The following is a 13,267-nucleotide window of genomic DNA, read 5'->3' as shown; positions in this document are numbered from 1 at the left end:
TAGCGCTATTTTGGCTTTTAGGATTAAGCAGGGAAAAAATAACTTCATTTAAGCTACTCAGAGATTTTTAAACCTGGAATTGGTCTTCCCTGGTGTCTATTAAATGAATAAGCCCCCAGCCTTTCTCCAGAAATCTGTCAGAACTTCAGACGAAAAGGTTTTGATGTATGACATAATGGTTGGTTTGGAAGTGGTTGAAGGTAGCAGGAGTGAAAATACTGGGGAAAAAGTCTGTCCTCCAGGGCAGAGAGAGAGAACCTGCTGCAAACAACCATTGTGGTACAGGAACTTTTCTGTGTCTCCTAAAGTGCAGATTGAGACCTGAAAAGCAAAAATACCTTTATATGTGCATCACAACCTTTTGGATGAGTTATTCCATGTTGCTGTGTGTACCTTTGTAAAGCTGGACTGTGACTTTCCTTTATAGATGTGAGCAAAGGATTTGGAGGATGAGATGACAGGTGAAAGAATGAAGAGTGGAAAATCCTTGGAAAAGGATAGCTAAGATGTGATTTTTTTGCTCTGGGGCACTGCTAGAGGTCTGCAAAAGAAGCCTGCTGCCAGTGGTTGGTCAAGTGAATGCACACTTACTAGTGTGCTCTGCAAAACAGAAACAGCACATCTGGCAGCATTTAAGATTTTAGGTGTGTGAAGACATTGCATTTCCTGACTACTGCACAGAAGAGAAAGAAGGACAAGTCCTCATACTGAGTGGACAAAGGAGGTGGGATTAAAAAGGGAGGAAATCAGAAGTACTTTTTTCATGTTTACTGAAGGTAAAATATGGAAATCCAGTTGAGATTCTTGCCTGTAATAATGCAGAAAAGGAGAAAGAGAAGAGCTAATACAACATATTCATTCAAATTACTGATGCCAACAGGACTGTAATAAGCTTCATAGTGAAAATGAAGAAGTAGTAGAAGTCCTTGATAAGATGCAGGATCCACATATGATGCTCCCTATAGAATGGCAGTCAGAGACCAAGGATGCTACTTTGAGAAAGGCATTGTGATTCTCAGTTTTGTTGGGAGATATAGAAGGGAAAGGGCTTGCTTCTCTGCAATGGATGTGGAAGTCTGTCCTCTTCAGATCACCCCTACTCCAGAAAGATAATTCAAATTGGAAAAGATAGGAAGGAAGGTTACCAGAGTAACTAAGAAAATGGAGATCCTTATCTTACAAACAGAGATTAATGGGATATGCTTTCTTTAGATTAGCAGTATTAAGGATAAGCAGGGATGGGTGCCAGCCATACACACTTATCAAGAGAGTAAACACTATGGAAGGATAAAAAACACATTAAAACAAAGAATGATGATGAAAAATGAACAAAAGATTTATGCTATCTGTTAACGAGAAAAATTTGGAAATTAGAAAAAAGTTTTCAATTATCAGGGCAATGTGGAAAGCCCCTTCTTTAAGATGTTAAAAAAGGAATTTGATAGGTTTATGAGAGGAATTATTTGACACTTTGTTAATGATTTAGAGTGCTGTCCCTGACGGACCAGACTTGCCTGCCTAATGGCACGTTCCTGGAGTGAATAGATGTGTGTGTTATCAAGCTGAAATCTCTGCCCTCCTTACATTACTTTGGAAACATAATTGACTGACTAATTAGAGCCAAGGGAAATCATTTGTATGACCCCTGACATCTGTTTACAGGTGAGATTCCATAAAATCTTGTTAAGCCTTGGAGAAAAGCAGGCAAATAACAGGAGGAGATCAAAAGTACAGAAAAAAAATTAATAAAGGATCAAATGAGACAAGCAAGTAGTGGAAAACAAGTAAAAGTTCTAAGATAGAAATTTAATGGTAGGAGACAGAGAATCTGAGAATTCAGAAGTCTTGCTCTTGAGTGTGAGTGCTGGGGAAAGTGATGGAGTGAGTAAGGCCACTCCTTAAGAGTCCATACAATGAGAAATAGGAAAACTCTATGAACTGTGGGTACTACTACTCCAGGAAGAAAAAAGCAGGAGAGTGTAGAAAGGATTGATGATGATGTGAGTGTGGGCCTAAAGCTGTGCTCAAGCTGAAACTTCCTGTGTATAAGAGCTCTTGGATGACAAATTGTGCTCAGGTGAAAACTGAGTGAGTTTTATGGTGTAGGTGGAGAGGAAGCTCCAGACTGGGCTATTTTCTTCATACAGGCTGAGCTGTTGCATGGAGTTTTCTTGACTAAAGTTGACTTCAGAATCTGTCTTTGTGACAGCAGGTGACTAATGCTGAGCTGGTAAACTGGTCACAGAAGTCCCCCCTAGAAGGTATCATTGTATTTGGCACAAGAAGACTGTGCTGGTGAGTAGTCAGGGAATAACACTATCATTCCTCCTGAGATACAGGTGTCCTGTCCTGACCCCCTGGCCTGCACTCCTTGCGATATCACTCCTTGCGATATCACAGAGACATCCGTGCAAGATGGCTTCAAGATGTTTAGAGAACTTGCACCTCTAGCAGGCCCAAAGGGTCTTAGTGGAGCTGCTGGATGAAGGAGGAGCCAACAGAAATTACAGAGAGCATTATTACATCAGTGACCAGATGGACTTCACCTTCCCTGTGGCCCAGCCTCAGTATAATCCTGGCAGTGCTGACAAGCAGCAAGCCTAGGTCAGAGAAAGGTGAGTAGATCCCACTGCTCTGGAAGGAGGCCATTTAGGGGCTAGTAGCATGTCCAAGATGCTGGCAAGAAAAGCAGCTGGGTATCTTGCCAAGATAACCCAGTACATTAAAAGATCCCCAGCTGAACGTGATCAACATCTATTGTGTGTATTGCCAAGACCTCAATATGTTGAAATGAAGATAAAATGTTTCCAGGAAAAGACATTACTGATGGATGGTACCAGCAGCTGGAAATAACTGAGTACTAGAGGCGGCCATGTGGAGGAAGAAAGACACTGGTGTTAGCTTCTTGCACTTTTGTCAGGAATATGCCAGTGGTCCACAAAAGTACTGAACAGGGTGTGTTACAACAGGCAGTTGGAAGATTCATCTTGCAATGATGAATAGACCTGAAAAAGTAAGCAGCAGAGGAGTTTGTAGTGTAGGATTAGCTGTGGGTACAGAGTGGGATTTATTTTAAAGGAGTGAATTTGAATTTCAGTGGAGTTAGGAGTTATGTTCATTAGGTGCGTTAGAGATAAGTATGCTACAAACTTCTAAAAATTTGGTGCGACTCAAACTATTAATTTCTTTCTCTCTTTGACCAGGAATTTAGCTTGATGGCTGCATTGAAAAAACATCCACTTTGTGCACAAATTTGAGCTTGGAGAATACTTTGGTAGAGACTGAGATCAGGCAGCTGAAAAAGTTAGAAGTGAGACAATCTTGAGAAACTTTATATGGGAGATTTCTGAACTCTCATATTGAATGGAGTGAGATAGGGCTTAAATAACTCAGATGAAACTTGGTTAGATACTGTACACATTACAGCTAGTCTGAGATGAATTCTTTATACTGGAGCATCAGATTTGTAAGAAATTCTTTCCTACTTATAGAAATGAAATGGAAAATACAGGGATTTTTAGAATTGATTGACATCTTCATGGTACAATTCTGAAAATCTGGCTGAATATTTTGGTCTTTACATGACAGCAGATCTCTTCTGAAAATCTGTCCTTAAATATCTGTTTCAAAGATACAGAGGCTATAGCTCCTGTAAACAAACTTATCCAGTGCCTAATCTTTTCTATGGAAGCCTCACAGACTCAGGAGTTTGTAAACTCTAGGGTCTCACAGACTCCAGAATGAGGAGGCAGGATGCAACCTCCCTAGAGGGTATGGCATGTATGACAAAGTGGGCTTGGGGACCCTTGCAGAGCTTGTGTGTGGGCAAAAGACAATTACTGCCCAGTGCCTGTGAACCTTCAAAGACTTTACATAATGCACTCACAGGGATGTAGCCCCAGAGGCTAAACTTGGACTTGCTGGTGCAGTTTTGGTTCAGTTCTTGCACTTTAAAACTCAAAATTATGGTCTAACCCAAAACAAAATAAAAAATTCAGGATTACAGCCCTATATACAGCTGTGGGAGAAGAAACCCCAGAAAGCTTTGATAAATATATTAGATGCTTAATTGTTCAATTTAGTGCTTGGTTGGTAACAAAATCAGACACATATGGTAATAAGGCTCTTTTTTTACTATTATAAGACACTTTGGGACATTTTGAATATGCAGTGTGCAATGGTATATTAAACCAAATTGTAGTTCTGTATTTGACAATTTGGCTTTGTTAGCATAACACAATTTGTTTTTATTATAGCAGTAAAGGAGGAAACATGTTGATAATAATTTGCTTTCATTATCCATTTATATTGCTTCTTCCTACTCAATATTTTATTTTTTAAGCAAAATAGAGAAACTTTACAACCAAAGGAGCTGACTTTAGGAGAAAAAAAAAGAAGAAAAGAAATCCCAGTCTGATTAGTTCTGTTTTCAATAATATTTAGTAAGGAGATTGTTGAAATAAAACCACAACTATAATATCTATCAACTCTTCACATATTCCAAATATGTTTACAGGAAAGACTAAATATTATATTTTAAAATCAGCATGATAGTAAAAAGTTATTGCACTTGTGATTCTCTCATGATGTAAGAAGGAGATGGTTTGGAAGAAATTATATCTTTTATTAGGTCAAATGGTATAACTGAAAAAAAAAATAGGAGAAGCATATGAGATCTGTTTTTTTCTACCTGTACCAGTCTTGTCTTGATAAAAGGTATTGTTTCATCCTTCAAATATTTCCTCTTTTAGATATCTCCATGCAAACTCTTGCTAAAATACCATTTGCATCTTGCTAAGGTATTATTTTCATATCATGTCCCTTAGTCTTTTCCATTACACTCAGCTAACCCTAGATCTGTTAATTTTCTTTCAGAGCCCAGTCCTTCCTTATGCACCTGGATTTTTGCCATCTGCATGGGTGGCCATGGACAGCTCTGCCACTCCTTTTCTGCTGACAATGCCTAGTCTTGCTTTTCTCACAATCAGCTTTCTCTTATTTTCCCCAAGTGTCAGCCTCAGCAAAAAAAAAAATCCCATTTCTGTTGGTGGTCTGCTGACTTTGTCTCAAATCTGAAGGTGGAAGACAGAGTGAAATGTCCTTTTGATTATCTGGACTTACACCCCAAATGCACATTGCACTCCTACTGTGGGCTTCTTGTCCCCCATTGGGGCACTTGTAAGGGCACTGGCTCCTGCTGAATCTGTGTCTGGGAGATGCCTGTGTTGTCGTGTGGTCCATACTCAATGTGTCTGATGGTGGGTCCTACCTACCTGCAAGGAAGGAGTAATTGCTAGTGTGACTTAAAATTTGTGGCTGTTCATCCTCTGCATCCTACAAAAGGAGACAATATCTGCATTTTGGTATCCTACATTAACCAGCCTTAAAAATTCCCATCTCATGGCTTTGAGTTGCTCTTTTTGCAATGTAGGCATAGTCTGTTCCAGCGCTTAGCTCTGGTCAGTCATTAAATAAGATAGCGTTATTCAGCTAATTAAAAAAAAGTCTAGCAGAAGAGTGGAGTGTAGACTTCTGCAGGATGGACAATTAACCTTAAATGAGTGAGGAAGGGAAACATCAAATTAACAACCCAGCTGCCATTTTTCTGTTGCCATGCTTGGCTTTCCTCTCCATGTTAATCGGACAGATTGTTAGATGATTTGAGAAGTTTATCTGACTTGCCATATCAGCACAAAGCAGAATCCCACCGAGGAGATCACACAGTGTTTCCAAAAGCATCTGAAGGAATTTATAGCTTGTGAATTACAAAAGCAGCCCTAATTAGTCCCGAGAGGCAGTTGCATAAGAAAAACTGAAAAGACTGCCTCGTCATATTTGCTGCCTTCTTGTGATTTTCATAGAAGATTTTGATAATGAATGTTTACTAACAACTGGGGCTCAGAGACTCCATTGCTAATAACAGTCCTGAGTAAACATCCTGTATTTGCAGTCCCACAAAGATAGGTTGGATACAGGTGCTTCTTCCACGTGTCAATATTGCCACAGAAGCACAGAGGTTTCAGCTGGAAGATTCTGTAGCCACCTGGGAAATGCCTGAAGGAAAATAAATGTCCTGACAGTCTAGCTGTAGCCAAACCACTTGACAATGTGTCATTCTTCAGTATGTTTTTATTTTCTTTTTTTCTTTTTTTTTTTTTTTTTTTTTTTGAGGTGTAGATTCTGTTCTAAGCTCTGGAGGTATGAATTCTTCTTGGTGCTTTTCTAATGGGGTATGTTCCTACATTATGGTAGTCAAAGAAGTTTTGCTATGGTACCAGTGGTTGAAGGAGGTCTGGAGCAGGGATATGGGTGGAGGCAAACCATCACACTTGAACACTTTTTAGGTCTTGCCATTCCTTACCATACCCTGTCCCATTCTCAGATTTTGTAATGATGCAAACCAGCTGCCTACAAAACTTTGAGGAGCCTGAATTTAGAAATTCCCCTTGTGTGGGATCAGTTGTATAGTGATTATAGGTGAGGTCCAATGAGAAATGGCAGTCTGAGAACTCCCTAATCTGTGACAAAGTTATGAATTTCAGTCTAGTAACAATTTTCTTGCTATCTGCTTCAAAAGCAAGTGTGAACTCATGCAGTAGCTGCCTTAGGCTTTGCAGACCTGAATGCCTTGAGTTACCAGTCATTAGGAACAGTTTTATTTGCTATTTACCTAAAATCCCTCAGGTCAATATGCATAACTCAGTGGCACCAAGAATCAATAGGTTTGACTTTATATGAGATATAAGAAGTTATCTTCTTAATCCCTTAATTTACAGTTATCATCAAAATTTTGACATCTTTAATTTCTTATATTGGGGCAGAAGTTTCTGAGAATAGTTTTTCTGAAGTAAATAGTTTCAAATATGAAAACCCACAGTTAGGCATTGTGTATAAGTACTCAATTTTTCACTAGCAATGAAGAAAACAAAGTGACTAGGGAAATCAATGGGGATTGCTGGAAGTTCTGTATTTTTTTTTAAATTGGGTTGTTTATTTGGTTACTTCTATATGGATTTATGTGCTTGTCATTAAGCACCCAAGTACAAAACTCTTGGCCTCGGGTAGTTTGTGATTTCTCTTCTATTTATCTTGATTAGAGGAAGATTGCAAATCCCTTACAGGAAAGTGAAGAAAATGTTAATTCTCTTCACTAGTGAAAAAGAAATATTTGAATTAACACCTGATGATTAAAGAGTTTTATTAGTTTTAAAGGTGAAACAGTACCTCAGAGGTTCAGGGGAGAAAAGTAGGGAAAGAAAAAGAAAAGATATGCACAGTAGGAAGAGAAATCTGAAAACTGTAAAATGAGATTAGCAAGAGTATTTCTCATTTAAGGTTTATGTTTGATCATGAATTAAAAGCTTTGGAGACAAAAGAATCTGCCTTTTTTTTTTGACTGTTATTTAGTTTTATTTTTAATTGTAAATTTAATGGCAGGATTCCTGATCAGCATTCGGTGTAGTATTTAACAAGACGAATTGGGTTTTCTGAAAAGATGTGTGCAGAACTATCATACTTCCTGCTTTTCAGTCATGGTCTTTGTTATGTATAAAGTGGTCTCTGTTTCACTGAAACACAGAACAAGGACACCTGTGAGATCACATTCCTGAGGTGTGCTGAATGCCATTGAAGCTCACTGACTCCTTGAATGAGCACCTCATGCAAACACACCTTAAAAGATCAAAAAGCTGCAGGTAAGTAACAATTCATTGAAAAACTTGCACTCTGCTGCACCAATAGATTTATTTGATAGGATGACTGTCTATGCTGTACATTTCTTTAAATACAAATAACAGCAGTATCTTTGCTCTTACTCTAATAGAGGATAAGTGGTACTTTTGCAGTGGTATTTGTTCATTAAATGCTCAGGAAAGGTGGTGTATTTTGCCGCTGCATGAAGTTGTTACAACAATGTAGTCCTAAGGCATTAATTCTGCAGTCTTATGTGCTAAAAAACATATTTTCTAGGCCATTAAATAAAATATGTAAAACATTGAATGGCTTTGAATATCTGATTAAAAGCCATTCAGCCCCAAATTCCACTGACAGTGAAATGTCATCCTAACATCCCTCTGTCAGATTAAAACACGACTACTCAGAGTCTGCACGTGCTGTGCTGAGAGAATTGCAGCAGGATCTGTTTGATCACTGAAGCAAGAGAGAAAGGACCATGATAAAATCTTGATCTCTGGCTGATCTCTGAAACCATACTGGCTAATTGACCAGGTCTGCAGTCCTAGTAAGAGAGAATTATATCAGGAGTTATGGAGAGGAATAACCCTTCAGATAGATCCTGTGATTTTGGTGTACTTGCTTCTGCCAACAGGCTGCCCAACTGGCACTTGTCAGGTGATGACCTTGCAGAAGATGAAACAAAAAAAGCAATGCTGGTAGGAAAAGAAAAAAATCGTTAAGAGAGATTGTTAGAACCCTAGATGTTAAGAATTTTAAACTTTCTGAGTTAAAAGGCACAGACCCTCAAGAGAACACTACATTTGACCTGAAGTTGTAGAGAAGGCTTCCAAAATTGATTGATAGCACTATGATTATAGATATGTAGTTTGAACAAAAGTGTGTAATATCTCATGGTAGAAAACTTAGAGTTTAAGGTTTTAGAATATAGTAACATATATAAAACAAGATAAAAGTTTTAGAGCAGTCCTTCTACTTCACCTTCTTCTTCAGAGGTTTAGGTGGTATTGTGTAATTAGACAGAAAAGTCTGCATTGAGGGACACAGGTGATTAGTTATTAAGTTTAAAATAAAAATTATTCAAGTGTCATCTCTTAATTAGATTGTTTTTCCTTAAAAGACCTTATAGAGATAGATATGGAGCCCTTTTGTATAGCTATAGAACTCATGACTTGTAAGACTGTAATATAAATAAGAATTAATAAACATCTGAGTCCAAACACAAAATACCATCTCTGTGCGCTTAATTCCAACCCTGACCAAAGCAAAAAAAGAAGATAAAAATTGACGAGATGATATTTTGAAGTGCCTTGAGTGCTCCACAGTAGGACTTAAAGGACTCTCTGGTCTTTCCAGCCTGTTAGCAAATAAGTAATTGCTGAGACTCAGTTAAATGATGCATTGAGACAATGGTTATCTACAAAAGGCTTATTCACTGTACCTTTTATCTTTGAGGCCGTGATCTTTCTGAGAGGATCTGCAGATGGCTGCCATTTACCAACACATATGAACTCATGTACAGGAAAAGGAGAGGCAGAGACACACAGACTGACATTTCTACTGTGTGGTTTGAAGGTACAGTGTAAAGCCCAGGGTCTCTACTGTCCTTGGGGTGCTCCTCTGCAAAGGTGAGCAAAGCGCTAAATGGATCTAGAGGAAAAATTACTACAAAGGACAGATAAGGACTATGTTCCTGTGGATCCATTTCTAGGCAGAGATGAAAAGAGGATGAATGCCAGAGGACTGCTGACATGTCATGTCATGACAGTCACCTCTGAAGGTGAGATTAATCGGCAGCAGACCTACTTTGAAGGGATCTTGGTGGCTGGGTATGAATCAGGAGCATGGGGGGCCAGTCTGTGGATGTCTGTTGGCAGGTCTTGGCTGCATGTGCACTCTGTGGAGCACGGCTGAGTGCAAAACAGGCCTTCCTCAGGTAAAGATGGAGAAAGAGCATTCAGAGAGAGCAATGAGGGGAGGTGGGGAACCTAAGGAACAGGTAAGGTTGGAGGGACAGGTGCTGAAGAAGGGTTGAGAAGGGGGGTAGGAGCAGTGCTAACTTAATATGCAGGCAGTCTCTAGCCTTGAAAATGAGAGCTAGGCAAGAGATTTATAATAATTTAATTGAGGGAATGACAGTGATAATCCAGGAGACCTGGCAGATACCAATTAGATTGAACAGAGCGAGGGGAAAATGTTTATGATAAACAACAGCACCCAAATGCTTCCTAAATTTGAGGGAGATGCACAAGAACAAAATGTTTGCAGTTACATATCTGAATCATTAGCAATGTTCCGCCAGGTCATTTCTGCACTGTCCAGAACTCTGAGTCCTTTATTGTTTCTCCATTAAGTCTTTTCCTTTTCATTTACTAGCAGTTTTTGGCCTGATCGTGCAGGTTTTGTTCAAGTAGATTTCCCTTTCAGTCTCAAATTAGTAAGAGTTTCACCTAAGTAATGCCTGAAGTATTGGGTTCTTCAAATTATTATTTCAGTATTGTAAAACCGTTATTCATCAGCAGTCAATATGTGTACCTGATGTGCTCTACCTGAATTAAAAAAGACACTGCAAGAAACTGTAAGACAGAGCTTGGAGCACTGTCCATGAGCAGTTTTAAGAATAATTTTGACTGATGAACAAAACATAATTAATTTTAAATTAATTTCTAATGTTTATAAAAATTGTAATGTCAGTCGGGGAGTTGTGCTTAATTGAGCACAAATAGATTTGTTTTGGTTTTTTTTAGTAGTTTCACAGTGATAGAAAATTCAAAAAGAAGTACTTCAAATTCTGAACAGGTATATTCAAACTTTTTCTATGATAAAAGGTATAAATGCTGAAGACATCTGAACTAACTTTTGGTGAGTTTCTACAAAAACCTGAACATTTTTGAACTCTATCATTGTGATGCGAAGAAAGTTTTCCTTTGCTTTGCTTTGCTTTGCTCTGCTCTTGGATATCTACATTTCTGCTGCCCTTAGCATGTGAAGTTCTCCTCATGACTGTGTCCTTTGCTGAACTTTTCAACTGTGCCACTGGCATCAAAATACATTTTACTTTTTCCTCTGACTGTCTGCCAGCAAATATCCTTCTATGCTCACCTGATATCAAGGAGGTGAATATCTCTCCATGGGTTGCATAGTTCATCACAGAGTTTCTCTAATTTAGAATGCATTTTTACTTTTAGCTTCTTTATTTTATGATGACTTTGGCATTTTTTTTCTTCACATTTTCCGAAGTTTTTTTGTAGCTGTGTTCATTTACTTTAAACCCGCGTTAACTTTCCTCTGCCTTTTCTGTACTTGTTGTAGAAATTCAAAAAGCCCTGTGCTGTGTGATTGGCACGAACATCCTTGCAACCTGTATTTTTTTGAAAAACAACTGAAGACTATTTTTTACTTTAGATTCATGTTCTTCAAGGGAAGTGAATCTGCATTCTGGCTCAGAAGCTCATTTCTAGGAGCAGAGACTTTATGTTTACTCATTTATTTATTTTCATTGTTTGGTACCATCTGGAGATAACTTATTTTGTGGGAAAGGAAAAAGGAATCAAACTTTGCTACAACAGAGGACTCTAGGAATTTCGATTACTATCCAAAATATTTTGAGAGCTAATAAAAGCAGACAACAGGCCATTTCTTGATGATGTCTCTCCTCTTCACACATTCTTTCAGAGATAATCCAGTGCTCTGAGAAAGGGTTCTTGTGTTTGATAAGAGGAATCCTTCATTGCCACTAGCCTTAGCATACTGCTTTGGTACACGTGCCCCTGAAACACATTTCATGCCTCATCTGTTACCTAAATGAGATGTGAAAGCATTTCACACCTCGTTTACATTTGCGCAGTTTTACGGAGCAGCGTAGATGCAGTTCCACTGAAAGTAACGAAATGAGGTCACCAACCCCCTTCTCTCTCCTTGTATTGCATCCACACGGCCTGATCCTTTCAGTTCACTAAACTGGAAATGAATATCTATTTTTCTGAAGAAAGTTACTGCAAAAAGCCAGCATCCTCCAGCGTGTGGCAGTCATTGGCATTTTACAGAGATGTAAGCTGTCCACGCTGAAAATAAAAATGTAAGCTATGCATTTACATGAGATATCTGAACCCAGAGTGATTTCTTCTGTACTGAGCAGAATATAATCAAGGTGAATAAACAGGAAAATTGACTAAACTGGTATGGGAATAACACCACAAAAAAGGCAATAAGAAATCCGTGCACCTCCGCTACCCCCTCCTTGGCTGAGTTTGCAGCAGAAAACTGCCAAGAGTGTGTCCAAGGTGTCAAGGCCAGCTGAAAGTCAGGGCAGATCCATCCTAGGTGCTACTCCAGATCAATTTCTGGAGAACTGCAGGGATTTTGACTCCAATGCCTGGGTCCTTGCTGCCTTTTGCACCAGCAGAGACAAGTACAAATTTCTTCCTTTTTAAAAAGAAATTGTTATTTTTGAACCTTTTCGTAAACAGCTGTGTAACAGAGGACAGTGAATGTCCAAGAATGTAGTGATACAAATTCAGCCACTTCTGTTCTTTCATCAGCTGAGCTCCCAGTGTTGAAAATAGTGGAAATAGAAAGCTTACAAGGTGCCATCTCTTTGTCACCTTGCTGTTTCAGAAGACACAAACTGAAAATACTAACTTTCTTTGCCAGGGAACCCTTGTTTTTCTTCTAGTGTTCTATGTTTTCTATGTGATCAGGGTGCTTTTCCTGGACTTCAGCTCACATAATTCTGAGAGTATGAAATAACCATTTACATCTGAGCAGTCAGACTTTGCTGCTGTGAATGGAAAGAGACCACATTTCAATATCGTGGCTATTCTCATAGGAGAAAATGGGGCATGGTATAAAGTATGATAAGAGGTGAGAGCCTTTTCCTTTTTGTGTCTACTAAGGAAAACTAAGTTGCATGTGTGTGCACTGATGTAAGCCAAGATGAATCCATCTCCTTTATCTTCTAATGTAAGGAAGACATTAGGGTAAATGAGAAAATTCTCATATTTTCCTGAGATGAGGCCATACACACCTTTTCAGTGTCCCACCCCACTGATGCTAATGGTTCTCATTTCATTTGATATCTACAGGAAAGGCTGATGAGGGATGCCAGTGCATAAACAAGGAAGTAAACAAACCAAAGCTGTCTTGGCTCCCAACTTGTGACAGCAGAAATATTATTGGCCAAGTGGAAAAGGACAAAATCTTTTGAGGAAGAAGTGCTATTTCCAAGCTTTATAAGAGGAATCACAAACATTAAGAATGAATGAACTGGAGAATACAAAATTCTGGTTGTTTTTACAAAAATAACGAGAGGGAATGTGGTGGGCCTGGTGGAGATAAGTGAGAATAATGTGCTGAAATGCTTGTCTTACAAGGCTCTGGGGTTAAATCACTACGTGAGCATGAAGATTTAATGATTTAGGTTTCTTTTAATGGCTGTCTTTTTGGCTCAGTTCTGTCTGGTGCTGTGGCCCCTCAGGCACCACCGGAGGAGGTGCTTGGAGTGATTCACAGGATCCCTCTCCTTGTGTTCAGGTATAATGAAACAGGGAAAATAGTTTGGTTTGCTCCGTTGTTC

At 38.9% G+C, this 13,267-nt stretch overlaps 1 long non-coding RNA gene across 1 annotated transcript in view; it reads left to right on the top strand.

Annotated features, from left to right (window-relative positions):
• The window catches only part of LOC139591258 (uncharacterized), a 266,401-nt gene that overhangs the window by 39,400 nt on the left and 213,734 nt on the right, over window positions 1-13,267 (top strand). The window lies entirely within an intron of this gene.

Source organism: Agelaius tricolor, unplaced genomic scaffold, assembly GCF_023055355.1.
Source record: "Agelaius tricolor isolate 1412-34295 unplaced genomic scaffold, bAgeTri1.0.p SCAF_6, whole genome shotgun sequence".
Lineage (NCBI taxonomy): Eukaryota > Metazoa > Chordata > Aves > Passeriformes > Icteridae > Agelaius > Agelaius tricolor.
The sequence above is the reverse complement of the archived record's forward strand: the minus strand, read 5'-3'. Positions and strand labels throughout refer to the sequence as shown.